A 27,058-nucleotide genomic window follows, 5' to 3' on the forward strand; every position below is an offset into this window, starting at 1 on the left:
AGGAAAATTGAATCCTTTCTAAGAAAAGCTTATCTGTGTTCAGGTAATCTTCTTAGACCTGCTATATCATTGGCTGATGTTGCTGCAGCTTCAACTTTTTGGTTGGAAACTTTAGCGCAACAAGTAACAGATCATGATTCTCATAATATTATTATTCTTCTTCAACATGCTAATAATTTTATCTGTGATGCCATTTTTGATATTATCAGAGTTGATGTCAGGTTTATGTCTCTAGCTATTTTAGCTAGAAGAGCTTTATGGCTTAAAACTTGGAATGCTGATATGTCTTCTAAATCGACTCTACTTTCCCTTTCTTTCCAGGGTAATAAATTATTTGGTTCTCAGTTGGATTCTATTATCTCAACTGTTACTGGTGGGAAAGGAACTTTTTTACCACAGGATAAAAAATCTAAAGGTAAAAACAGGGCTAATAATCGTTTTCGTTCCTTTCGTTTCAACAAAGAACAAGAGCCTGATCCTTCATCCTCAGGAGCAGTTTCAGTTTGGAAACCATCTCCAGTCTGGAATAAATCCAAGCCTTCTAGAAAAGCAAAGCCAGCTTCTAAGTCCACATGAAGGTGCGGCCCTCATTCCAGCTCAGCTGGTAGGGGGCAGATTACGTTTTTTCAAAGAAATTTGGATCAATTCTGTTCACAATCTTTGGATTCAGAACATTGTTTCAGAAGGGTACAGAATTGGTTTCAAGATAAGACCTCCTGCAAAGAGATTTTTTCTTTCCCATGTCCCAGTAAACCCAGTGAAAGCTCAAGCATTTCTGAAATGTGTTTCAGATCTAGAGTTGGCTGGAGTAATTATGCCAGTTCCAGTTCTGGAACAAGGGCTGGGGTTTTATTCGAATCTCTTCATTGTACCAAATAAGGAGAATTCCTTCAGACCAGTTCTGGATCTAAAAATATTGAATTGTTATGTAAGGATACCAACATTCAAAATGGTAACTGTAAGGACTATCTTGCCTTTTGTTCAGCAAGGGCATTATATGTCTACAATAGATTTACAGGATGCATATCTGCATATTCCTATTCATCCAGCTCACTATCAGTTCCTGAGATTCTCTTTCCTGGACAAGCATTACCAGTTTATGGCTCTGCCGTTTGGCCTAGCTACAGCTCCAAGAATTTTTACAAAGTTTCTCGGTGCCCTTCTGTCTGTAATCAGAGAACAGGGTATTGTGGTATTTCCTTATTTGGACGATATCTTGGTACTTGCTCAGTCTTCACATTTAGCAGAATCTCATACGAATCGACTTGTGTTGTTTCTTCAAGATCATGGTTGGAGGATCAATTCACTAAAAAGTTCATTGATTCCTCAGACAAGGGTAACCTTTTTGGGTTTCCAGATAGATTCAGTGTCCATGACTCTGTCTTTGACAGACAAGAGACGTCTAAAATTGATTTCAGCTTGTCGAAACCTTCAGTCACAATCATTCCCTTCGGTAGCCTTATGCATGGAAATTCTAGGTCTTATGACTGCTGCATCGGACGCGATCCCCTTTGCTCGTTTTCACATGCGACCTCTTCAGCTCTGTATGCTGAACCAATGGTGCAGGGATTACACAAAGATATCTCAATTAATATCTTTAAAACCGATTGTACGACATTCTCTGACGTGGTGGACAGATCACCATCGTTTAATTGAGGGGGCTTCTTTTGTTCTTCCGACCTGGACTATAATCTCAACAGATGCAAGTCTTACAGGTTGGGGAGCTGTGTGGGGGTCTCTGACGGCACAAGGGGTTTGGGAATCTCAGGAGGTGAGATTACCGATCAATATTTTGGAACTCCGTGCAATTTTCAGAGCTCTTCAGTCTTGGCCTCTTCTGAAGAGAGAGTCGTTCATTTGTTTTCAGACAGACAATGTCACAACTGTGGCATACATCAATCATCAAGGAGGGACTCACAGTCCTCTGGCTATGAAAGAAGTATCTCGAATTCTGGTTTGGGCGGAATCCAGCTCCTGTCTAATCTCTGCGGTTCATATCCCAGGTATAGACAATTGGGAAGCGGATTATCTCAGTCGCCAAATGTTGCATCTGGGCGAATGGTCTCTTCACCCAGAGGTATTTCTTCAGATTGTTCAAATGTGGGAACTCCCAGAAATAGATCTGATGGCTTCTCATCTAAACAAGAAACTTCCCAGGTATCTGTCCAGATCCCGGGATCCTCAGGCGGAGGCAGTGGATGCATTATCACTTCCTTGGAAGTATCATCCTGCCTATATCTTTCCGCCTCTAGTTCTTCTTCCAAGAGTAATCTCCAAGATTCTGAAGGAATGCTCGTTTGTTCTGCTGGTAGCTCCAGCATGGCCTCACAGGTTTTGGTATGCGGATCTTGTCCGGATGGCCTCTTGCCAGCCGTGGACTCTTCCGTTAAGACCAGACCTTCTGTCGCAAGGTCCTTTCTTCCATCAGGATCTCAAATCCTTAAATTTAAAGGTATGGAGATTGAACGCTTGATTCTTGGTCAAAGAGGTTTCTCTGACTCTGTGATTAATACTATGTTACAGGCTCGTAAATCTGTATCTAGAGAGATATATTATAGAGTCTGGAAGACTTATATTTCTTGGTGTCTTTCTCATCATTTTTCCTGGCATTCTTTTAGAATTCCGAGAATTTTACAGTTTCTTCAGGATGGTTTAGATAAAGGTTTGTCCGCAAGTTCCTTGAAAGGACAAATCTCTGCTCTTTCTGTTCTTTTTCACAGAAAGATTGCTAATCTTCCTGATATTCATTGTTTTGTACAAGCTTTGGTTCGTATAAAACCTGTCATTAAGTCTACTTTCTTACTTTCTTGGAAAGTTTTGTTCCTTTTGGCCATCTCTTCTGCCAGAAGAGTCTCTGAATTATCTGCTCTTTCTTGTGAGTCTCCTTTTCTGATTTTTCATTAGGATAAGGCGGTGTTGCGAACTTCTTTTGAATTTTTACCTAAGGTTGTGAATTCCAACAACATTAGTAGAGAAATTGTGGTTCCTTCATTATGTCCTAATCCTAAGAATTCTAAGGAGAAATCGTTGCATTCTTTGGATGTTGTTAGAGCTTTGAAATATTATGTTGAAGCTACTAAGTCTTTCCGAAAGACTTCTAGTCTATTTGTCATCTTTTCCGGTTCTAGAAAAGGTCAGAAAGCTTCTGCCATTTCTTTGGCATCTTGGTTGAAATCCTTAATTCACCATGCTTATGTCGAGTCGGGTAAAACTCCGCCTCAAAGGATTACAGCTCATTCTACTAGGTCAGTTTCAACTTCCTGGGCGTTTAGGAATGAGGCTTCGGTTGATCAGATCTGCAAAACAGCAACTTGGTCCTCTTTCCATACTTTTACTAAATTCTACCATTTTGATGTGTTTTCTTCTTCTGAAGCAGTTTTTGGTAGAAAAGTACTTCAGGCAGCGGTTTCAGTTTGAATCTTCTGCTTATGTTTTCATTAAACTTTATTTTGGGTGTGGATTATTTTCAGCAGGAATTGGCTGTCTTTATTTTATCCCTCCCTCTCTAGTGACTCTTGCGTGGAAAGATCCACATCTTGGGTAGTCATTATCCCATACGTCACTAGCTCATGGACTCTTGCTAATTACATGAAAGAAAACATAATTTATGTAAGAACTTACCTGATAAATTCATTTCTTTCATATTAGCAAGAGTCCATGAGGCCCACCCTTTTTGTGGTGGTTATGATTTTTTTGTATAAAGCACAACTATTCCAATTCCTTATTTTATATGATTTCGCACTTTTTTTATCACCCCACTTCTTGGCTATTCGTTAAACTGATTTGTGGGTGTGGTGAGGGGTGTATTTATAGGCATTTTGAGGTTTGGGAAACTTTGCCCCTCCTGGTAGGAATGTATATCCCATACGTCACTAGCTCATGGACTCTTGCTAATATGAAAGAAATGAATTTATCAGGTAAGTTCTTACATAAATTATGTTTTTTTTATTGGGTTGTGGTTCAGGCCTGGTGCCCTCAGTTTGGGCCGCCTATTGTACCCTCCCGTCTTGGCATTCAGTGTCCTCTTTAGCTTGGGTATTGATATCCCAAAAGTAATGAATGCAGCTGTGGACTCTTTCCATTTAAGAAGAAAAACATAAATTATGCTAATAATTTCATTTTCTTCTGATGGAAAGAGTCCACTGCTCCCCACCCATAATTTTGTGTGGGGCATCCTTATATTCTTCTTGCACCTTTTAACCCTGATATTTCTTCTACTGTTCCTTGTTCCTCGGCAGAATGACTGGGAGATGAGGGGAGTGGGAGGAGTATTTAAGTCTTTGGCTGGGGTGTCTTTGCCTCCTCCTGGTGAACAGGTTCTTATTTTCCAAAAGTAATGAATGCAGCTGTGGACTCTTTCCATCAGAAGAAAAGGAAATTATCAGGTAAGCATAATTTGTTATTACCCATTCTCATAACCAATATTGATATATTAATAAACTTTTTTTGCCTCTGTGATACCTTCTATCTAATCCTCTGCAGACTACCCCCTTATCTCAGTTCTTTTGTAGGCCTTTTAAGAGGCGGCCTACAAGGGCTTAGAAATGAGCTGATGATCCTACTTAGGTTTATCTTTCAACAAAGGATACAAAGAACAAAGCAAATTTGATAAAAGTAAATACTTTGGAGCCCTTTGCAGTTAAGTAGATGAAAACATGTAAAAGCATATTTATGGAATATTCATCCTATATAATAAATGGCCAAGTATGTTTGTCAGATGCAGTCATGCGCAGTAGAGACTGCACGTGACAAACATACCTGGCTGTTTGGATCCTGACACTCAGCACAGAGCAAGGCTGAAGCGGAATGTCAGTGCGCGTGGCCGACGGGAGCGGCAAGATGGAGGCGTGGCCGGGTGCGGCGATGGGCGTGGCCGGGTGTGACGATGGGCGTGACCGGATGCGATGAGGGGCGTGGCCGGATGGGTGTCGCCGCAATGAGGTGTGGCCGGGCAGGGTGCCGCGATGGGGGCGTGGCCAGAGAGGCAAAGGCTTTTAATTAAGACAGAGCCAGAGAGGGAGCAGGAGAGGAGAGAGAGCAAAAGAGGAGAGAGAACCAAAGAGGGGGGAGAGAGACAAAGTTGGGGGGGGGAGAGAGTGCCAAAGAGGAGAGAGAGCCAAAGAGGGGAGGAGAGAGAGCCAAAGAGGGGGGGAGAGAGAGCCAAAGAGGGGGGGGGAGAGAGCCAAAGGGGAGGGGAGCCAAAGAGGGGTGGGGGAGGGGAGCCAAAGAGGGGTGAGAGAGAGAGCCAAAGAGGGAAGAGAGAGAGCCAAAGAGGAGGGGGGGAGAGAGCCAAAGAGGAGGGGGTGAGAGAGCCAAAGAGGGGGGGGGGAGCGAGCCAAAGGGGAGGGGAGCCAAAGAGGGGTGAGAGAGAGAGCCAAAGAGGAGGGGGAGAGAGCCAAAGAGGAGGGGGGGAGAGAGCCAAAGAGGAGGGGGGGAGAGAGCCAAAGAGGAGGGGGGGAGAGAGCCAAAGAGGGGGGGGGGGGGAGTGCCGGGGGGGGGGGGGGGAGTGCCAAAGGGGGGGGAGAGAGCCAAAGGGGGGGAGAGCCAAAGAGGGGGGAGAGAGAGAGAGCCAAAGGGGGGGGATAGAGCCAAAGAGGGGGGGGATAGAGCCAAAGAGGGGGGGGAATAGAGCCAAAGAGGGGGGGGATAGAGCCAAAGAGGGGGGGGGAGGAGATAGAGCCAAAGAGGGGGGGGGGAGAGAAAGGGATGGGACCGCTGTACTGCAAAAAATGGCCCGTGTACACTGGCTTTAGTACTAGTTTTTTAATAAATGGTTTTAACTACAATGGGGGAAAAAGGTATTTAGTCAGCCACCAATTGTGCAAGTTTTCCCACTTAAGAAGATGAGAGAGGCCTGTAATTTTCATCATAGGTATACCTCAACTATGAGAGACAAAATGTGGAAACAAATCCAGACAATCACATTGTCTGATTTGGAAAGAATTTATTTGCAAATTATGGTGGAAAATAAGTATTTAGTCAATATCAAAAGTTCATCTCAATACTTTGTTATATATCCTTTGTTGGCAATGACAGAGGTCAAACGTTTTCTTTAAGTCTTCACAAGGTTGTCACACACTGTTGCTGGTATGTTGGCCCATTCCTGCATGCAGATCTCCTCTAGAGCAGTGATGTTTTGGGACTGTCGCTGGGCAACATGGACTTTCAATTCCTTCCAAAGGTTTTCTATGGGGTTGAGATCTGGAGACTGTCTAGGCCACTCCAGGACCTTGAAATGCTTCTTACGAAGCCACTCCTTCATTGCCTGGGTGGTGTGTTTGGGATCATTGTCATGCTGAAAGACCCAGCCACATTTCATCTTCAATGCCCTTGCTGATGGAAGGAGGTTTGCACTCAAAATCTCACGATACATGGCACCATTCATTCTTTCATGTACATGGATCAGTCGTCCTGTTCCCTTTGCAGAGAAACAGCCCCAAAGCATGATGTTGCCACCCCCATGTTTCACAGTAGGTATGGTGTTCTCTCTCCTCCAAACACGACAAGTTGTGCTTCTACCAAACAGTTCTACTTTGGTTTCATCTGACCATATGACATTCTCCCAATCTGCTTCTGGATCATCCAAATGCTCTCTAGCATACTTCAGACGGGCCTGGACATGTACTGGCTTAAGCAGGGGGGCACGTCTGGCACTGCAAGATCTGAGTCCCTGGCGGCGTAGTGTGTTACTGATGGTAGCCTTTGTTACGTTGGCCCCAGCTCTCTGCAGGTCATTCACTAGGTCCCCCCGTGTGGTTCTGGGATGTTTGCTCACCGTTCTTGTGATCATTTTGACCCCACGGGGTGAGATCTTGCTTGGAGCCCCAGATCGAGGGAGATTATCAGTGGTCTTGTATGTCTTCCATTTTCTAATTATTGCTCCCACAGTTGATTTCTTCACACCAAACGGCTTGCCTATTGCAGATGCAGTCTTCCCAGCTTGGTGCATGTCTACAATTTTGTTTCTGGTCTCCTTCGACAGCTCTTTGGTCTTCACCATAGTGGAGTTTTGAGTGTGACTGTTTGAGGTTGTGGACAGGTGTCTTTTATACTGATAACAAGTTCAAACAGGTGCCATTAATACAGGTAATGAGTGGAGGACAGAGGAGCCTCTTAAAGAAGAAGATACAGGTATGTGAGAGCCAGAAATCTTGCTTGTTAGTAGGTGACCAAATACTTATTTTCCACCATAATATGCAAATAAATTCTTTCCAAATCAGACAATGTGATTGTCTGGATTTGTTTCCACATTTTGTCTCTCATAGTTGAGGTATATCTATGATGAAAATTACAGGCCTCCCTCATCTTCTTAAGTGGAAGAACTTGCACAATTGGTGGCTGACTAAATACTTTTTTTCCCCACTGTATGTATTTACTGTAAATATTTCACATTCCAATGTTCTACACATAGCAGAATATGTTCTATGTTTTCATAAATAGATATTCCTGTGAAGAAAATTTTTCATGTCAGGTTAGTGCACATGAGAATATTCAATCAGGTTTGTGCGTGAGTAGGAGGTTTTTTCCCACTTTTTTTTCCCCCACTTTTTTTTCCCCCACTTTTTTTTCCCCCACTTTTTTTTCCCCATTGACTTCTATGGGGCGAATACGTGAACACACGCGTGATATTCTAACTTCATCTTTTTGCGGTCGTCTGGTTATTGCGCGAGTGAAAACAGTTGACTTTCAACTCATAATACGAGAGCAAAAAGCTGAACTTCTAGCACAGTTAAAACTCATGCAGGAGCATTTATTAGCGCTTCACTTGTAATCTGGCCCAATGTGTTTAATTGAAAAAACTATGGCCTAAATTACAACTGGAGTGCAAAAATCCAAGCAGTCTGGAGAGCCACACTGCTCAAGTAAATAGTTTTTTATTTTATTTATTATTATATTAAAAGTCAACAGTTAAAGGGACAGTCTACTTGAACATTTGTATATATATACAATTTGTATATCTATATATTAAATATAGATAATCCCTTTATAACCCATTCCCCAGTTTTGCATGATCAACACAGTTATGTTAATACACTTTTTACCTTGTTATTATCTTGTATCTAAGCCTCTGAAGTCTGTTCTTTATCTCCAAGTTGTTTGCAAATGTGCATTTTAGCCAATCAGTGCTAAATCCTGCATAACTCCACGGGAGTGAGCACAATGTTATCTATATGGCGCAAGTGAATTAGCACTGTCTAACTATGAAAATTTTTAAAATTCACTGAGATAAGAGGTGACCTTCAAGGGATTCTTAAAAATCAGTCTATTAGCCTACCTAGGTTTAGCTTTCAACAAAGAATACTAAAAGCACAAAGCAAATTTGATGATAAAAGTAAAATGGAAAGTTGTTTAAAATTGCATGCCCTATCTGAATCATGAAAGTTTGATTTTGACTTTATTGTCCCTTTAAAATATATGGTGCCAGCAGCAGTAAAGTGCACTCTACACTATTCATGTCAAATAATACAGGTGCATAATTCCCTTCAGGTAAGGTCTATTACCATTTTCGGTCAAGAAGTACAGTTTTAATTTTTCGGTGGAGTTTCTAAATACATACCATCCTTGTTTTTGAAGTGGTATTTCAGATTGCACATGATGAGTGCAACACTTACCTGACGTCTTGTAATACAAGCCCAATGAGCGATCTACTAGTGCTTTCCACTAAAGGTGTAGTTTGCGCTATATAAGTATTAGGTGAGTTACAAATACTATGGTTGAAGAATTTAAACATCAACTTGTAATACCCAATAATATTGAATTGATTTGCAAGGTTAACCACAAAATAATGCAATTGTGTATTATCAGTTTCATATATTAAAACAGAAGATTCCATTTCTCCATTGATAACCAATCTGCCCCTGCTGCCTCTAAACTTCTCTCACTCACTAACTCCTTCGGCCTTTCACAATTTACCCTATTCCCTACTCATTGCAAGGGAAACTCTATTGATCTGGCATTCTACTACCACCGTCTGCTCACCTATAATCTTAATAAACAGGCTAAACCTACCTCTCCCCCTCACTCCTGCACTTGTAGAAATCTGCACACTATGGATCCTCTCCAACTTTCCAACCTTATTCAAAAACGCCTACCTCACACTTCCACGATATCCTGCCCTGACCTTGCTACAACTCACTACAACAATACTCTCTCCTCTGCACTTGACATTCTTACTCCTCCCCAACCACGCAAAACCCCACGTCGTCAGCTCCAGCACTGGCGTTCTCAGAAAACATGGCACCTACAAAAATACTCCCGTATTGTTGAACGTGCCTGGAGGAAATCCCGCTCTGAACCTGTTTTCATCCACTATAAGTTCATTATTTACTCTTACACCTCTGTCCTTCACTTAGCTAAGCAAACCTTCTTCTCTATTCTTATATTTACTCACTCCTCTACCCACCTGCACCACCACCTTCATCTGCCTTTAGTGCTCAAGACCTGGCAGACTACTTTTTCAATAAAACACTTACCATCCAAAGCAACATCCCAACACAAGCCTGAAATCTTCCATCTTCACTTCCAGTCACCCCCTCTGCCACTCTGTACCCTCCCCCCAACCACTGAGAATGAAGTGGGTTCCTTATTGTCTTTCTCACACCTCACTATCTGCCAACTTGACCCTATCCCTTCACATCTAATACCTTCTCTGTCTTCCACCTTCACTCTAGCTCTTACTAACATATTTAGCCTATCCCTTACTACCAGTTCATTCCAATCTTCCTTCAAACATGCAAAGGTTACACCACCTTCAAAAAACCCTCCCTCTGCCCTAAATCTCCTGCAAACTACAGCCCCATATCACTGCTTCTGATAGCTTCAAAAGTCCTTGCAAAACTAGTTTTTGATCGCCTTACTCACTTCAACTTATTGCTTGACCCCTACAATCTGGCTTCTGTCCCCAACACTCAACTAAGACTGCCCTCATCAAGGATACTAATGATCTCCTTTGTGCTAAAAACAAAGGCTACAACTCTATACTCATCTTACTTGACCTCTCTGCGGCCTTTGGCACCATTGACCATCCCCTCCTCCTACGGACTCTCAGCTCTCTTGGGCTCTGTGGCACTGCCCTCTCCTGGATCCACTCATATCTTTCTAGCATGTCCTTTTATGTCTCTTATGCTGGTCACTCCTCCTCTCTATTGCCTCTGTCTGTTGGAGTACCTCAAGGCTCTGTTCTGGGTCCTCTACTCTTCTATATTTACACTTCTTTACTGGGTAAACTACTAGACAGCAAATCCACTGCCTGTTTTTTTCCAGACTTGACTACTGTAATAGCCTACTAACTGACCTCCCTCTCTCCCTCCCACTTCTCCCCCACTTCAATTCATCCTAAATGCCTCTGCCAGGCTAATCCCCCTACCCAGATGCTCTGTATCTGCTGCATCTCTCTGCAAGTCCCTTCGCTGCAGAATTAAATTAAAAATTCTCAGCCTAACCTACAAAGCCCTCACCAATGCTGCCCCCCACCTGTCCTCACTAATCAACAAATATACTACAGCCCACCCCCTAAGATCCAACAATGACCTGCTCCTTGCATCCTCTACCATCACCTCCTTCTTCTCTTGTGCGGCACCAACCCTCTGGAATGCACTTCCTCAAGCTATCAGACTTTTCCCCTAACCTGCCTTCCTTAAAACACTCCTTAAAGACCTTTTTGTTCAATGAAGCTTATCACCCAACTATGTAACAAATGAATTCCACTTACCTAATAGTTGCCATCATCTAACTCTGCACTAACATCATTCTCACCTTTGCTGTCTCCACCTCCTGTTTCTCATCCTCCTACCCTTGTAGATTGTAAGTTCCCATGGAAAAGGACCCTTTATCCCCGCTGTATTTGTATTTACAATTTGTCTTTTATTGTAATGTTTCACCGTTGTACATTTATCTTTGTACCCATGGACAGCGCTGTGGAATCTGTTGGTGCTTTATAAATAAAGAATAATAATAAAAATTTAACAGATAGCTCTAGTTAACTCTGATATGGCAATGTGCTACTGTTACTGAGCTGAATATAGCTGTCAAACTACATTTGTGGATAGACACCACTCACTGGCTGTGCTCAGCTCAGTATAAATAGCCTCAATGAGCAAGCAATGTTTAATTATATTTAGGCCTGATGTAACTGTGTAATTTGTCACCAAGAAACGCGTTGCATAATTTACAGGTATATTGTTTACATCCCCTAGTAGCACTTTTTAATTGTTTTTACATGTATATGTTGTGTTTTTAATAAACCTTTGTTTTATACTATACATGGTATTCATGCTACGTACTTTACACATATCTGCAGTTTCCATCCATCACCCCACTGGGTGATTAAAGTTCCCAGAGTTTTAGCACACCGGAGGTCAGCAAGCTGATATGCTGCAAGGTATCAGCAGGCGTCTACCAGCACATGAGGGTGCTCTGTCTAAATGTAAGTACCTGTGATCCCTGCTTAGAAGATATATTGTTTCCATAGTTTGATACACAGATGGGGCACTTCTTTGTGGTCTCTATTTGCAGTAATTTAGCTCTAGTCTTAGTAGCAAACAAAATGTAGAGTAGGGTCCAAATGTCTGAGTCCACCATCACCAACTGATTTTCTTTGATTGTTTATTAAAATGTAGTAAATTTTGTCAGCTGATACTCATTATTCAGTAATACATTTTTTAACACTGATAACACTGACTGATATTTCCATTTCTATGAATATCCTCTTCACACTCCATTTGTTCAAAGCTAGTGATTCTGCTAATACTCCTCTTAGGACCTTTGAAGATTGAAATACCATTTATATCCATGTCAATGGAACTTAGTGAAGCAATTTAAAGGCAAGTTGGTTCTCCTGACTGCTGAAAAAAGTTCAAAGCACTAAATCACTGCTAAGTTTAATTGTTCTAAGGGGCAGTACAATGCACGCTGAAAAGATTTTGTAAAACGAAATCATATTTATCCAAAGAAAAATCAGGCAGTTTGAAAGTGTTCACACCATCAGAAGACTAGTATACCACATCACTACATTAGAGAGCTGCATGTGCATCCACAATTCAAGCCCAACTGAACCAGGAACATCCAACTCCAGTAAGGAAAAGCACAATCAATAGATAACTGTGAAAGTGTGGACTTCATGAAAAAGTAAGGAGTGGGTGCTAAAGCACTTTTTCATCTGGAAAACACGGCTAAACATTTAGCATGAGACACCCCCCCTCCCCAGAAATTTTACAGTGGAAACTGGGAAAACATCCTGTTTAATGACAAATCAAATTTTGAAATATAAGGTTGTGAGTAGACAGCAGCATGAGAGGCTAAAACCAGTGAGTAAAACCTAGATTTAAATATGGTGGAGAAAATAGTCAGATGCAGTGTTGCTTTGCCTATTCTGAGGTTGGTGACTTGCACAAAACCAACCATACTTTGACCAAAAAGAACCACTTTGTTTTGCAGACATGCCATCCCTTCTCGTTAATGTTGTGTGAAAAAGTATTATAAGAAATATTTCGAATTTTCAGTAAGTACTAAAAATATATTTTTTACTTTTAAAAGTGGTAATTGCATATTTTTGTTTAAGAAATACTTTTCAATAGGTGCTTTGTTGAAAAAATGTCTTTGCTTAGAGGGATAGGATACCCAATTTTTTTAAGCATTTGAAAGTGATGCAGCATAGTTGTAAAAAGCTAACCTTAATATCTTCATGTAAAAAAGGAAGATATTTTACCTAAAAATTTCCCACGTATTCACACCCCACTGTAAAGAGACTTTAATCAGCCAATTAGGATGCTAGTCCCAGGACTTGCAAGGGAGTGTGCATCCGGCATGTGAAGGCTGAATAATGTTTTTTCCATATTCGGGTTTAAGGAAGTTTACTATAAAATTTCACAAGATTTCAGTAAAATCTAATGAGATCACAGTAAACCAAAGCATGACCTCAGCACTGCTGATGCTAATTCTTTTCTTTCAAACTGCAGCTGGACAGTAAACTGTTCACTGAGCACTTACTATTGTGAGATGATGTCAGGTCTCAGTCAAGATCCTATATTTCCCTGTAGGGAGAAATATAACAATAGATTGTGAATCCAACTGTAGATAAAAGTTATCTTAGTATAAAAATAGTATCACTTTAAAAGTTAAAGGAGTGTGGAAGAATTGTTGACTTAGGAAGGAATTGGAGTTAAATGAAAATGGTTTCATTTATTAAGGCAACAATCCTACCCTTACTGTTAGGTTAACTTATCATAATCATAACCTATAGCCAATAAGTGGCAACAAGTTTGGCAGGTTATGTTATAAATAAAAACCTTGTCATAAATTTTATACGATATAATGTATAGACATATAAAATGTGCTTTAAGCAGAAAGTATGGATATTAACAGGCAAATATAAATTAATCCAATTTGGGTAACTGTACCAGAGAGAGAGAGTCCGGAGTCAAGGCTGCTAAGATATCGATACCGGAGGTAAAGGTTTACTTTTACTGCATTCGGAAGTCTTAGCAATAAGCTGGAGGAGTAGAGGATCGAGTCTGGAACACGCTAGGAGAGCGCGTGGAACAAGCGTGAGCTGCGGCTTCCAGATGGTAAGAGGTGAACAGCTGAGAAGGCGGGTGACGTCACCGCTGAATCCGGCTCCGAAGGTAATGCAGACAGCTGCAGTAGACAGCGTGATTAGCTTGTGAAGCTGTCAGTAGCGTGAAAGCTGGAGACTGATTGTTCCGAGAACAAAATTGGAATGAGCTGAAAAAACTTAGTCACATTAGGTATTTGCAACAAAGTTTAGACTTCTTGTAGCAACGGTCCAAAGGCTTGTAATAATTCTTCCAAGAGAGGCTAAGGTAGATGACTGATATAGTCAAAAATTACTAAGCAATGAATGAACTGAGGGTGGGGATTTTATACAGATGGCAACTGGTGTCAGGTATCCTTAAAGGCACAGGTGTAAGTCATGACAGATGAATAGATTTTGAGGTAAAATATCTTCCTCTTTTACTTAGAGATGCTCAGGTGATATTTTCTTGTCAGCTTGTTACAGTTATACTGAATCACTTTCAAGTGATTTAGCATATAAGCATTATGTCCCTTTAAATATAACAATTTAAAATCAGCAAAGGTTTGTGAGAGTTTTAGTCCAAGATACTGGTCAGTAATGGTGCAGTGTCCTGGAGCATGCAGATATAGTTTAAATTTGCCTGACTGTTAAACCCTATTTTTCAGTTACATATTACTTTGGATTGAATGAACACTATACTCACACTACACACACATACACCCACTACATGCTACACAAACAATTTACGCGCACACACACACACACTATAAATACCACACATACCACATGCACATGTTACAGACACACTATATGCTACACAAACAGTATGCACACACACCACATTCTATACAAGCACTGATCATTCAAACACTATGCGCACACATTTTGTGAACACACACACATATGCACTTTAATATATCCAATTAAATATTTCTTTCCTATGGCATGGAGAGTCCACAAATCATTCCAATTACTAGTGGGATATTCGCTCCTGGCCAGCAGGAGGAGGCAAAGAGCACCCCAGCAGAGCTGTTAAGTATCACTTCCCTTACCCAGAACCCCCAGTCATTCTCTTTGCCTTGATCACGGGAGGATGGCGAAGAAGGTATCTGAAGATATTTAATCCTTTTTTTTTAGTAAGAGTAATGGTGGGTTTTTAGCAGTTATAAATAAAGCAAGGGCCACCTCACCACCTTCTAACACCTATGCTACCCCTTTGATAGAAAACCAGAGTTGGTTACTCTGTTTTTTCTTTTTATACAGGTCTCTGTTAGATGTGGAGTGATCTGACATACCTAAGAAACTATTCCCTACCTGACAGCTACTTCCACAGAGAAGTGCTTCCCTTCTAGGTTAGAAGGTACCAGCACTCTAGGAGTTAATTGAAGACTTCTATTCCTGGAAGATCTTTGTGGATGGTGCTCAGGGGAAAATGCATGTGCTTAAACATTTTTAACGGGCAGGGAGCATTTAAAGGGCACTGCATTGGGAACTTTATTGAGGCTGAGAAGACATTTTATAATGGGTTATATATGTGTCTGGGCTCCGTGAGAATGTGAGTTTCAGTCCTCCTTTTTGTTTAGGAGGTGTTTTTTATCTTTTATGCTAGCCGGAGTTTTTGGCAGGGTATTATGAGAGGTGAGTGGTCATGTGATGCGGAGCTGCTCTGCTACAACTTTTACAGTTTTCAGGAAGCGAGGTGTTTATTTTCGCGCAGTTTAGACTGGTGGCGCAGTTTTCTTTTTAGTTGCAGTCATGTGACCACGTTTTGTATGTGCTTCCTTTATCCGGCTTTTGCAGACTGAAATTTCTCTTCTGTGGTGCATTTATTCAGCGGCTGTACGTGAGCGGCTGGAGAGGATCCAAAATCATAGGGAGATCTTTCTGTGGGTGCACTAAGAGTGGTAAGCCCTCAGCAGAGCTGAGATTAAAGGTGTCTAGGTTTTCATTATTCTGTTTAAAATATTTAATAGAGCTAGTAAATCTTATAAGGTTTTTTTATTCACTTTTATTATGGACACTAATTAAAATTAAAATTTGCCAGTTGTCAAATGTTTGTTTTGCTTGGAGGCTCAGGTGGCTCCTGTGCAACCTTTCTCCTTTTGTTTAAATAAGACATTATTAATTAAGGATAAGATTTCTCCCCCAGAGCCTTCTGTCTCTCAGGATAATGTTGTTCTAGCAATGCCTCAGCTTCCCCCTCAAACGTCTCAAGCTTCACATGCAGTGCCCTGCGGTTCCTCTCAACAACTTCCTGGGGGTGTTTATTTACCTGGGGATTTCGCTGCGCAGATAACTTCTGCTGTTTCTGCTGGTAAGCGCAAGAGGAAATCTAAAAATATTCATGTTAATTAGGGTTCTGACTCCGCTAAGGCTGCGTTAGTCAGTTTGTCTCAGTTATCTGATGAGGATGATACCTCAGTGTTTGAGGGAGAATTGTCAGATTCTGATACTGTAGTGACCAATTCTTCAGATTAAGAGAAGATTAATTTTAGATTTAAGTTAGAACATCTCTGAGTACTTTTAAAGGAGGTTCTTGCTACTTTGGAAGAATCCGACTCGTCTGTCGCGGAGTATTCTAAGAGGTCTAGTAAACTTAATAGGGTATATGATGTACCCTCATCTTTGGAAGTGTTTCCAGTTTCAGACCGTATGGCATTGGCAGATATCATAACTCAGGAATGGGATAAACCAGGGATTCATGTTTCCCTGTCAACTGTTTTTAAAAATATGTTTCCTGTTGCTGACTCTATTCATGACTCGTGGCGCACAGTGCCCAAGGTAGAGGGAGCTATCTCTGCTCTTGCTAAGAGAACTACTATTCCTATTGAAGATAGTTGTTCTTTCAAGTATCCCATGGATAAGAAGCTTGAGGCTTTTTTGAAGAAAATGTACATTCATCAGGGATTACAGTGGCAGCCTGTTGCTAGTATTGCTACAGTTGCGGGGGTAGCATCTTATCGGTGCAATGACTTATCTAATCTAATCTTAGAAGAGACTACTATAGAGGAGATCCAAGACAGGATCAAGACTCTATAGCTATCCAATACCTTTATTCGTGATGCTAACATGCAAGTTCTTAGACTGGTAGCTAAGATTTCTGGCTTTACTGTTTTGGCTTGCAGAGCTCTGTGGTTAAAGTCTTGGTCTGCAGATGTCACATCCAAGTCCAAGCTTTTTATCTTTGCATTATAAGGGTAAAACCTTATTTGGTCTGGGTCTGGCTGAAATAATTTCCAATATTACAGGTGGAAATGGATCTTTCCTACCTCAGGATAAGAAGAATAGGCCCAAGGGTCGCCAGAATTCTAATTTTTGTTCTTTTTGTAACTTTAAGGGACAAAAGTCTTCCTCTTCCAAGTCGGAACAATCCAAGTATTCTTGGAGGTCCAGTCAGCCTTAAATTTATTTATAAAATATTTATTTAGAAAATATTTTACCAAGAAGGATACATTGAGATTTCTCTCGTTTTCAAGTATGTCCTGGGATATAAATAAAGGAAAGAAAGCCAAGAAGCCTTCCGCTGATTCTAAATCAACATGAAGGGACCACCCCCGATCCTGTTTTGGGTCAAGTGGGGGGCAGGCTCTTTTTCTTTCGGCAGGCTACCAGTACAACACGGTTCTTTAGTCTTGAAAAAGGCCTTATTACAGGCTGAAACGCGTTGACTGACTTTGAACTGGTAAGCTTAGTTTCTACACACTGATATTGTTGAAAACAATCTGCACTATTGTATTTATTTTTACTTAGGAGGACCTAAAGAAGACTTTTACAGAAGATTTTTACAAACCATCAAATAATTGGATTTATCTAACGGATCATCCCATAGAATCAAGTTTGGTTTTCCCTTTTTTTCTTTTTCTATTTTCTCTTCATTATTTCTTCATTTTTTGCTCATTTTTATTTTTATTGTAATTTTATTTTTACATATATTCATATATATATATATATATATATATATATATATATATATATATATATATATATATATCAAACATTTGAAGGTTCACTAAAATCCCTTTTATGACTTCACATTGACTTCATTTTTTTAACACAAATGACAATTTGAGTAACTTTCATCACCAATATTTTGTAATTTTTATCATCACTAAGTTTCATCATCACTACATTTGACTTATATCGATTGGACACATTACTTTTTGAAGATATTTTCATATCAGTTATATATCATTTATTTTTTATTTCTTTTCAACGTGTATTATTGCTATTGTTGTGTTTGTGTTTATTTGTTAATATCATTATTTTTCTTCATATATCGTGCTGTGACTTAACCTTAAGAGGCGTTCAGTCACACCTGAATATATCTAGTTTTTCATTCAGGATATCCAAGTGTGTATAGGATCTCCAAGTGCACATAGGTCATTCAGGCTAGTGGAACCAACCATCTGCTCCCTTGTGTATCTCATTGGGGCATCCATTTGTGTTTTTGAACATTTATTTTGTATTTTATATTGTTTTATTGCTGTGCATGCATCCATGCTTTTAGTTTGTTAGATCGTATTAAACTGTTTTATCTATACATCTACACTTCTGTCAGTTTATCACATCTTATCATACCTTAGCCTTCCTTTGTTAGGCACTCCGATCTTATCCCTATTTTCTTGGATACGTGATGTCTCAGATCCATGGGCATGAGACATAGTGTCCCACGGTTACAGAATAGGATTAAAATCTTGTCCTCCCAGGGGCAGATTCCACCTGTCAAGGTTATCTGTGGACCAGATAAAGAGAGAGGCCTTCTTAAACTGCTTAAAGGACCTATCTTCCCTGGGAGTGATTGTTCCAGTTCCTCTAGAGGAACAGGGACTAGGATTCTATTCAAATCTTTTTGTAGTTCCCAAAAAGGAGGGCACTTTCTTTCCCATACTGTATCTAAAGTGTCTCAACCAATCTCTCAGGGTTCTGTCTTTCAAAATAGAGACCATCCGTTCCATTCTTCCTTTTGTTCAAGAGGGTCAGTTCATGATGACCATAGACCTGAAGGATGCATGTCTTCATGTTCCCATTCACAGGGATCATTACCAGTATCTGAGGTTTGCCTTTTTGGACAAGCTCCCAGAATTTTCACAAAGGTTCTGGGGGCTCTTCTGGCAGTGGACAGGTCCCAGGGCATTGCTGTGGCGCCTTACTTGGGCGACATCTTGGTTCAAGCGCCATCTTTTCATCTAGTAAAATCTCATACAGAGATGTTGTCTATTCTATGTTCCCACCGGTGGAAAGTGAATCTGGGAAAGAGTTTCCTTGTACCTTCCTGGGTGATTGTGACCACAGACGCCAGCCTGTTGGGCTGGGGAGCAGTTTGGGGTTCCTTAAAAGCACAGGGCCTGTGGACTCTGGAGGAGTCATCTCTTCCAATAAACATCTTGGAGTTCAGAGCAATCTTCAATGCTTTGATAGCTTGGCCTCAACTAGCTTTGGTCCGGTTTATCAGATTCCAGTCGGACAACATCACCTCGGTGGCTTACATCAACCACCAGGGAGGGCCTTGGAGTTGCTTGGCAATGGAGGAAGTGACACGCATTCTCTAGTGAATGGAGTCTCATCATTGCCATCTCTTTGCCATCCACATACCAGGGGTGGACAACTAGGAGGCCGATTTTCTGAGCAGCCAGACTTTACATCCCGGAAAGTGGGCTCTCCACCCAGAAGTTTTTACAATAACTCTCAGGTGGGGGTTTTCCGGAGTTGGATCTGATGGTGTCTCATCAAAACACCAAGCTTCCAAGGTACGGTTTAAGGTCAAGAGATCCTCAAGCCGTTCTGGTAGATTCTCTGGCGGTTCCTTGGAACTTCAATCTAGCATACCTGTTTCCTCCGTTTGCTCTACTTCCATGAGTAGTTGCTCGCATCAAGCAGCAGAGACCTTGGTGATTCTAATAGCTTCTGCATGGCCTCACAGGATCTGGTGACAATGTCATCTCTTCCGCCTTGGAGGTTACCTTTGAGGAAGGGCCTTCTACTTCAGGGTCCCTTCCTTCATCCAAATCTGGTTTCTTTGAATCTGACTGCTTGGATATTAAACGTCTAGTTTTGGCTAGACGTGGCTTCTCTGAGAAAGTCATAGATACTATGCTTTAGGCTCGTAAACCGGTTACTTGCAGAATTTACCATAGGGTATGGTGTAAATACCTTCATTGGTGTGTTTCTAAGGGTTTTTCTTGGAACAACGTAAGGGTTCCCCAAATTTTTACTTTTCTTCAGGAGGGCCTGGAGAGAGGTTTTTCAGTCAGTACTCTGCACTATCTATTCCTTTGCATAAATGTCTGGCTTGATGTTCAGTATTTTGTTCAGGCCTTAGTCAGAAATGAATCAGACCTGTGTTTAAACCTATTGCTCCTCCTTGGAGTCTTAATCTTGTTCTTAGAGTTTATCAGCAGGCTCCATTTGAGCCAATTCATTCTGTTGACATTAAATTACTTTCTTGGAAGGTTTTGTTTCTTATTGCTATTTCTTCTTCCGTACTAAGCTGTGGTTTCTCCCTAAAGTAGTGTCAGATCGCAATACTAATCAGGAAATTTTTGTTCCCTCTTTTTTTCCTAATCCTTCTTCCCAGAAGGAACGTCTTTTGCATAACTTGGATGTTGTGCATGCTTTAAAATTTTATCTTCAAGCAACTAAAGATTTTCAGCAGACTTCTGCCCTGTTCGTTGTTTTCTCTGGTAAGGGTCAGAAGGCCACTTCTACCACTCTTTGTCTCTGGTTGAGAAGTGTTATCCTTTTTGCTTATGAGACAGCTGGACAACAGCCTCCTGAGAGAATTACGGCTCATTCCACTAGAGCTGTTTCTTCTTCCTGAGCTTTCAAAAATGAGGCTTCGGTGGAGAAAATTTGCAAGGCGGCCACATGGTCCTCTATTCATACCTTTTGCAAATTTTCCAAATTTGATACTTTTGCCTCGGCTGAGGCTTCTTTTGGGAGAAAGGTTCTTCAAACGGTGGTGCCTTCGGTTTAGGTTCCGCCTGTTTTGTTCTCCCTCCCTTTCATTCTGTGTCCTCTAGCTTGGGTATTGGTTCCCATTAGTAATTGGAATGATTTGTGGACTCTCCATGCCATAGGAAAGAAAACAAAATTTATGCTTACCTGATGATAAATTTATTTATTTCTAGGCATGGAGAGTCCACGACTCGCCCTTATTCATTCAGGCAGTAGTTTTTTTGTTAAAACTTCAGGCACCTCTATAACTTTTTGTTATTTTCTTTTTCTATTTCTCTTTGGCTGAATGACTGGGGGTTATGGGCAAGGGAAGTGATACTTAACAGCTCTGCTGGGGTGCTCTTTGCCTCCTCCTGCTGGCCAGGAGTGAACATCCCACTAGAAATTGGAATGATTCATGGACTCTCCATGCCTGGAAATAAATAAATTTATCAAGTAAGCCTATATTTTGTTTTATACAGGTACAAATCCCCAAATCGGAATTCAAAAATCCAAAGTTATTCCAAAATTCTGACTTTTTCATTAATATTTTATTAAAAATAAACATTATTAAAAATTAAAAAATTTCCCCACCAATATGTCTTCATCAATCTTCTCTGCCTGTGTCTCTAGTATGGTTTTAATGTTCTAAAATTCAATGCTAGTTTATGTATGCTTTTAAAACAACTATTGTCTTTCTGATTACAGTACTCTACTATCTTTCTGATGATACAGAAGCATTAAAAATTATATAAAACTACCTTTTTATATGCTGTATAATTACATATATTGCAGAATAAGTATAAAAAAATCCAAAGTATCAAGCACCTGGGAGGGGTTGCAGCAGGTGTGCACGAAAGCACGCTATAGGGGTTATGCACCTTACCCCAAACAGACCAGCAAAAGAAAATTAATATCAGCACCAACAGTACTTGATAGCATCAAGGAGACTTTTATTGTTGAATCAACAACAACGTTTCGGATCCATGTACTTAGTCATGACTAAGGACATGTGTCTGAAATGTTGTTGAGTCACAGTCTGGCTGAATAAAAGTCTCCTTGATGCTATCAGGCACTGGTGGTACTGCTATTCATTTTCTTTTGCTGGCTTAAATAATATAAGATGTTTACACTTGGTCCTATCCCCCTCCAACCTGTCCCATTTTACAGATGCAAAATACAAATATCCAAACCTTTCTTCGGTCCAAAGCAGTTTGGATAAAGGATTTTGTCCTTGTAAAAATTATTTAGTAATGCCAATTTTTAAGCAAATGTTATCCCTAAACCTCTTTGAAAACCCTTGAGTATGACTATTTTATCATTTTGCTTGTGGCTAGTTAAAGACAGTTAACGTTAAATTAGATGGAAGGAAAGGGAATAAAATAAATAATTAGCAGTTTTCCCTACAATATATAATTCTGCATTTTACAGGGAATAGAATTTTCCGTTTACTGTCCCTTTAATGCTTCTCGTTAAGCAATTAAAGTTTATGATTTACTACCCAGTTCTACATCAAATGTAATTGATTTAGATGACAACGTAAATTTCTGGCTCTCATAATGCACTTTAGAGAATCCACAAAAGTGCAAGTTGGTCTGATTCGTACCAGATGTTTTTAGCAATAATATAAAACATCAAAACTTGCTTTCTAAGGAGAACAACACACAGACAGCTACTATACAACACAATCCATAACTTACAAACAGAATTACTTTTTTTTTTCTTGTTCTATGGACAACTGTGATGGTGTTTTACATATGTAAAAAAGAATGTAAATAACTAAAAAGTGTGATGTAAATAGACTCCAAGATTATTCTTTATTAATGAGGCACTGAGTACCCTGCTGTTTTAGTGCATAGCGAGTTCCATAATATCTGAAGCTAAATTACCCTTTTGTTGCTCTGTTAAAACGCGTGGAGCTACAGAGGAATACAATAGGTTTCTATGGTTTGCTATATTTAAAGTTATGAAGTACATTTTTCTCCTCCCCATTTAAGGCATTTCACAATAATACAGAGATGGAAAAAAAGTAAATTAAAGCATGAAATTTAATGCCAACTGAAATTATTCAAAACTTTGTCAGAAAACTATACTTTGCCTACGGATATGTGATTGTAAATCACATTCATTTGTGTACTTTAGGTTACGTACCAGCTAGAGTATTATTTGCAACAGATGGCAGATCATGTATAGCTCAGTTTTAAAATGAAATTATTTATGACCACAATGAAAGAGACATTTGTTATTAAAGGGACATTAAACTCAAAATTTAATTCCCCATAAAATATTTAATTATGCATAATTAAAAAACTTTCCAGTGCACTTTCATGATTTATTTTGCCTACTTTTTGTATCATTTACATCTGAAAATGGTATTGTTTGCACACCCCCTGTGGAATGCAGAATGCACACATGACCACACTCTATTTAGAGATTGGTTAATATGTGCAGAAGCTTGATAATATCTCTATTTTATTGGCAACTGATAAGAAAGTTAGATAAACAACATTTGAGAAGGTTTTTTCTTACAAGGGGCATGTCCTGAACATTCAAAACAATGCACATTTTACTAACAAAATAAGCATTTACATATATATTTACAGGGAACACACAGTTCCCATAGACCGCAATGTAAATGCATTTTTCAGTGCCGTTTTTTTTTTCTAACACCCCACTCCCACCAACTTTACCCCCAAAATACTGCCTAGTGCAGTTATATTTTTTTTAAAAAAAAAATGGTACAATTTTTTTTTTATAAAATACACTACACTGTATTTTGGGGGCATTTGGGGCATATTTATAAAATTAATCAGAGATTGGATCTCTGGTCATTTTAAAAGCGCTAATTGCTACCGAGAATTGGCGGTAGCAATAACCAGCCACTTGTAATGCGGGCGCACGATAATTTAGCGCACAACATGTAATCTGGCCCTTTACTTTGTATGCAGATTTGTTTTAACATTGAAACATTTCTGATGCAAAAATAAACATTTGACTTTAATGTCCCTATAAATATTTTTTCAAAATATTTTAATCCCTTGACTGGGAAGATTACATATTTCTTTATTGTATACATACTTGTTTAATACACTCAATGATGTAGTGCATACTAAACCAATATGAGTATAACTGTCAACATAATCTTTTTAAAATAGATAATGAATTCCTCTGTCCCCAAAAGCTTACAAAATAGTTGTATAATATTTATAATTGTGAGCATATACAATGTGTTTGTAGATATCTAGTGGATGATTGAGAAAGTTTTACTAAAATATCTACTTTAATATATTCAAGAAATATCAACTATACAATCAGGGTTTACTGCCACAGATTTGGGGCATCAACCACTTAGTCCCAGGATGAAAACACCTTCTGCCTTCGCCCAGTCTATTCTACACACTCACTCTATACATATAGTACAACCACTACACACACATTTACATATTACACACACTACACTCACATGCCTAAATAACACACATACACCCTATACATAGTTCACACACCACACACGCACACTCAAAGAACACACATACACCCTATACATAATTCACACACCACACACCACACATGCACACTCAAATAACACACATACACCCTATACATAGTTCACACACCACACACCACACACCACACATGCACACTCAAATAACACACATACACCCTATACATAGTTCACACACCACACACGCACACTCAAAGAACACACATACACCCTATACATAATTCACACACCACACACCACACACGCACACTCAAAGAACACACATACACCCTATACATAATTCACACACCACACATCTCACATGCACACTCAAATAACACACATACACCCTATACATAGTTCACACACCACACATGCACACTCAAAGAACACACACTCTACACATACACATAGTACACAAAATACACACACACTCATAGTGCACACACACAAACACTACAGATACATATAATGCACATAATAATGTGCACACATACATTTAAGGACCACTAAATATAGTAGAATTGAATAATTGGCAAATACACAATAAAAGGAAAATGCACTAGCACTGAATTTGAAATTTGCCAGAAAATATTCTACTGCTCATTTCAAAGTTAATTTAATTTTTCCACCTCCTGTATCATGTGACATCTATCAGCCAATCAAAAAACTGCATATACATATATACTGTGCACTTTTGCACTTGTTTAGTAGAAATGTGGAGTCTAAGAAAGTAGAATCAGTAGTTTTCCTTTAACATGTTTTAGCCAATCATGTTACGATTTGCTCCTTTAAAAGACATCAGATGTACCTTGGTGTTAGACTATGACTACGGCTTGTTAGCCAAAACGCGTAAGCCCTTCCAGTCTACATTGATTCCTGTTTTGTTGTTAAATGTTGGATCATCCTGATGATTTGTTTTAAATCGTTTTCAATAAAGTGGAACTTTTAAACTACAATTGGCGGACTCCTGTTCTAATTTACCTACAACAAGTACCGCTGCAGCCTTGGCATGAGAACAAGGAAACCCCAGGACAGGTGTATGACATAACTTTTGGATCACGTGGAATGCTGTGTTGGAAACAGAGCAAGGGAGAGACCAGGTGTTCGACTAAGAGACGGAGCTGTCGAGGGAATAGTCCCACAGCGTTTAAAGAGTCTCCTCGGCTGTTGACAGAAGGTCCCTGCATTCCATAAGACTATCCTTGCCAGTTACACAAGATCCGTTTGTGAGTACAAGCAAAAGCACATGCATATCACCTGACATTGTATACCATAGTGTATAAGGATCTTTGTGATAGTCCTTGGTCCTGGTACACATTTTTTGGCTCATGTACTGCGCGAATTGTTAAAAGAGAGGCCTGCTCATTCCTTTGAACATGTCTAAGAAAGTGTGCATATAAAAATAATGTGCATGTTTTGATAATGGAAGTATATTGGAAAGTTGTTGTTTTTTTTGTTTTAAATTGCATGATTTATCATAAAACTTTACTTTTGACTTTAGTGGCCCTTTAACAGAATTTACTTTTTTTTTTTTTCTTTTTCAAAGACCTAGTGATTGGGGAAAAAAGTTCCATTTTACAAATACACTCCCACATAGTATGCATACAGGATCTATTGAAGCTACAGGCACAGTAACAACTGCACTCCTCGCACTCTTCATAGTTACTCAAATGCCAGATACAGAAAACATGCTTTTTTTTTAAAGAAAATTTTTTTATTGAGGTTTTGTACATTGACCAAGTATTCCCGGTATTACAAAATGAAGACGTTACAGAGATAACATAATGAAACATCGTCTTACTTCGTAAATAAATTCAGATGAATAATAACCTGTAAGTAGAGTATGTGAATTGGAACATATAATAGCAAACAGTCAAGTGTTAAGAGATAGGATAAAACAAACATAAGTGGAACCTCATTTTTCTGATAAGGTATGGTATTGATGTAACCACTATAATGGCCTCTCCTGGACCAGATAGGTAAGTAATGTTATGTCCATTGGTGGTTACGTGATGGCCACTCATGGGCCTTGTAAAAATCAGGGATTTCAGCAGGCAAAAGCTGCCTTAAGTTGGGGGGGGGGGAGAGGGGAGGGGGGGCGGGCGTTATAGTTATGGTTATGGATATAATTGAAAGGGTGGTCAGTGCAGGGCTCAAGTTAGAATTCTCTTTCCTCTATCCTGAAGATTAGACTGTCTGGTCTACTGGGTAGCAAATGGGGGTAGCTCTCCCCTAGGGACTAAGAAGTAGAATTATCAGGGTCTATATTGGTTATATCAGCTACTCATACAATTATCAAAAGTACATTTCTGTAGTTAAATGGCCAGTTGTATACAGGGAGTGCAGAATTATTAGGCAAGTTGTATTTTTGAGGATTAATTTTATTATTGAACAACAACCATGTTCTCAATGAACCCAAAAAACTCATTAATATCAAAGCTGAATAGTTTTGAAGTAGTTTTTAGTTTGTTTTTAGTTATAGCTATTTTAGGGGGATATCTGTGTGTGCAGGTGACTATTACTGTGCATAATTATTAGGCAACTTAACAAAAAACAAATATATACCCATTTCAATTATTTATTTTTACCAGTGAAACCAATATAACATCTCAACATTCACAAATATACATTTCTGACATTCAAAAACAAAACAAAAACAAATCAGTGACCAATATAGCCACCTTTCTTTGCAAGGACACTCAAAAGCCTGCCATGCATGTATTCTGTCAGTGTTTTGATCTGTTCACCATCAACATTGCGTGCAGCAGCAACCACAGCCTCCCAGACACTGTTCAGAAAGGTGTACTGTTTTCCCTCCTTGTAAATCTCACATTTGATGATGGACCACAGGTTCTCAATGGGGTTCAGATCAGGTGAACAAGGAGGCCATGTCATTAGATTTTCTTCTTTTATACCCTTTCTTGCCAGCCACGCTGTGGAGTACTTGGACGCGTGTGATGGAGCATTTTTCTGCATGAAAATCATGTTTTTCTTGAAGGATGCAGACTTCTTCCTGTACCACTGCTTGAAGAAGGTGTCTTCCAGAAACTGGCAGTAGGACTGGGAGTTGAGCTTGACTCCATCCTCAACCCGAAAAGGCCCCA

This window comes from Bombina bombina, chromosome 9 (genome assembly GCF_027579735.1).
Source record: "Bombina bombina isolate aBomBom1 chromosome 9, aBomBom1.pri, whole genome shotgun sequence".
Taxonomy (NCBI): Eukaryota; Metazoa; Chordata; class Amphibia; order Anura; family Bombinatoridae; genus Bombina; species Bombina bombina.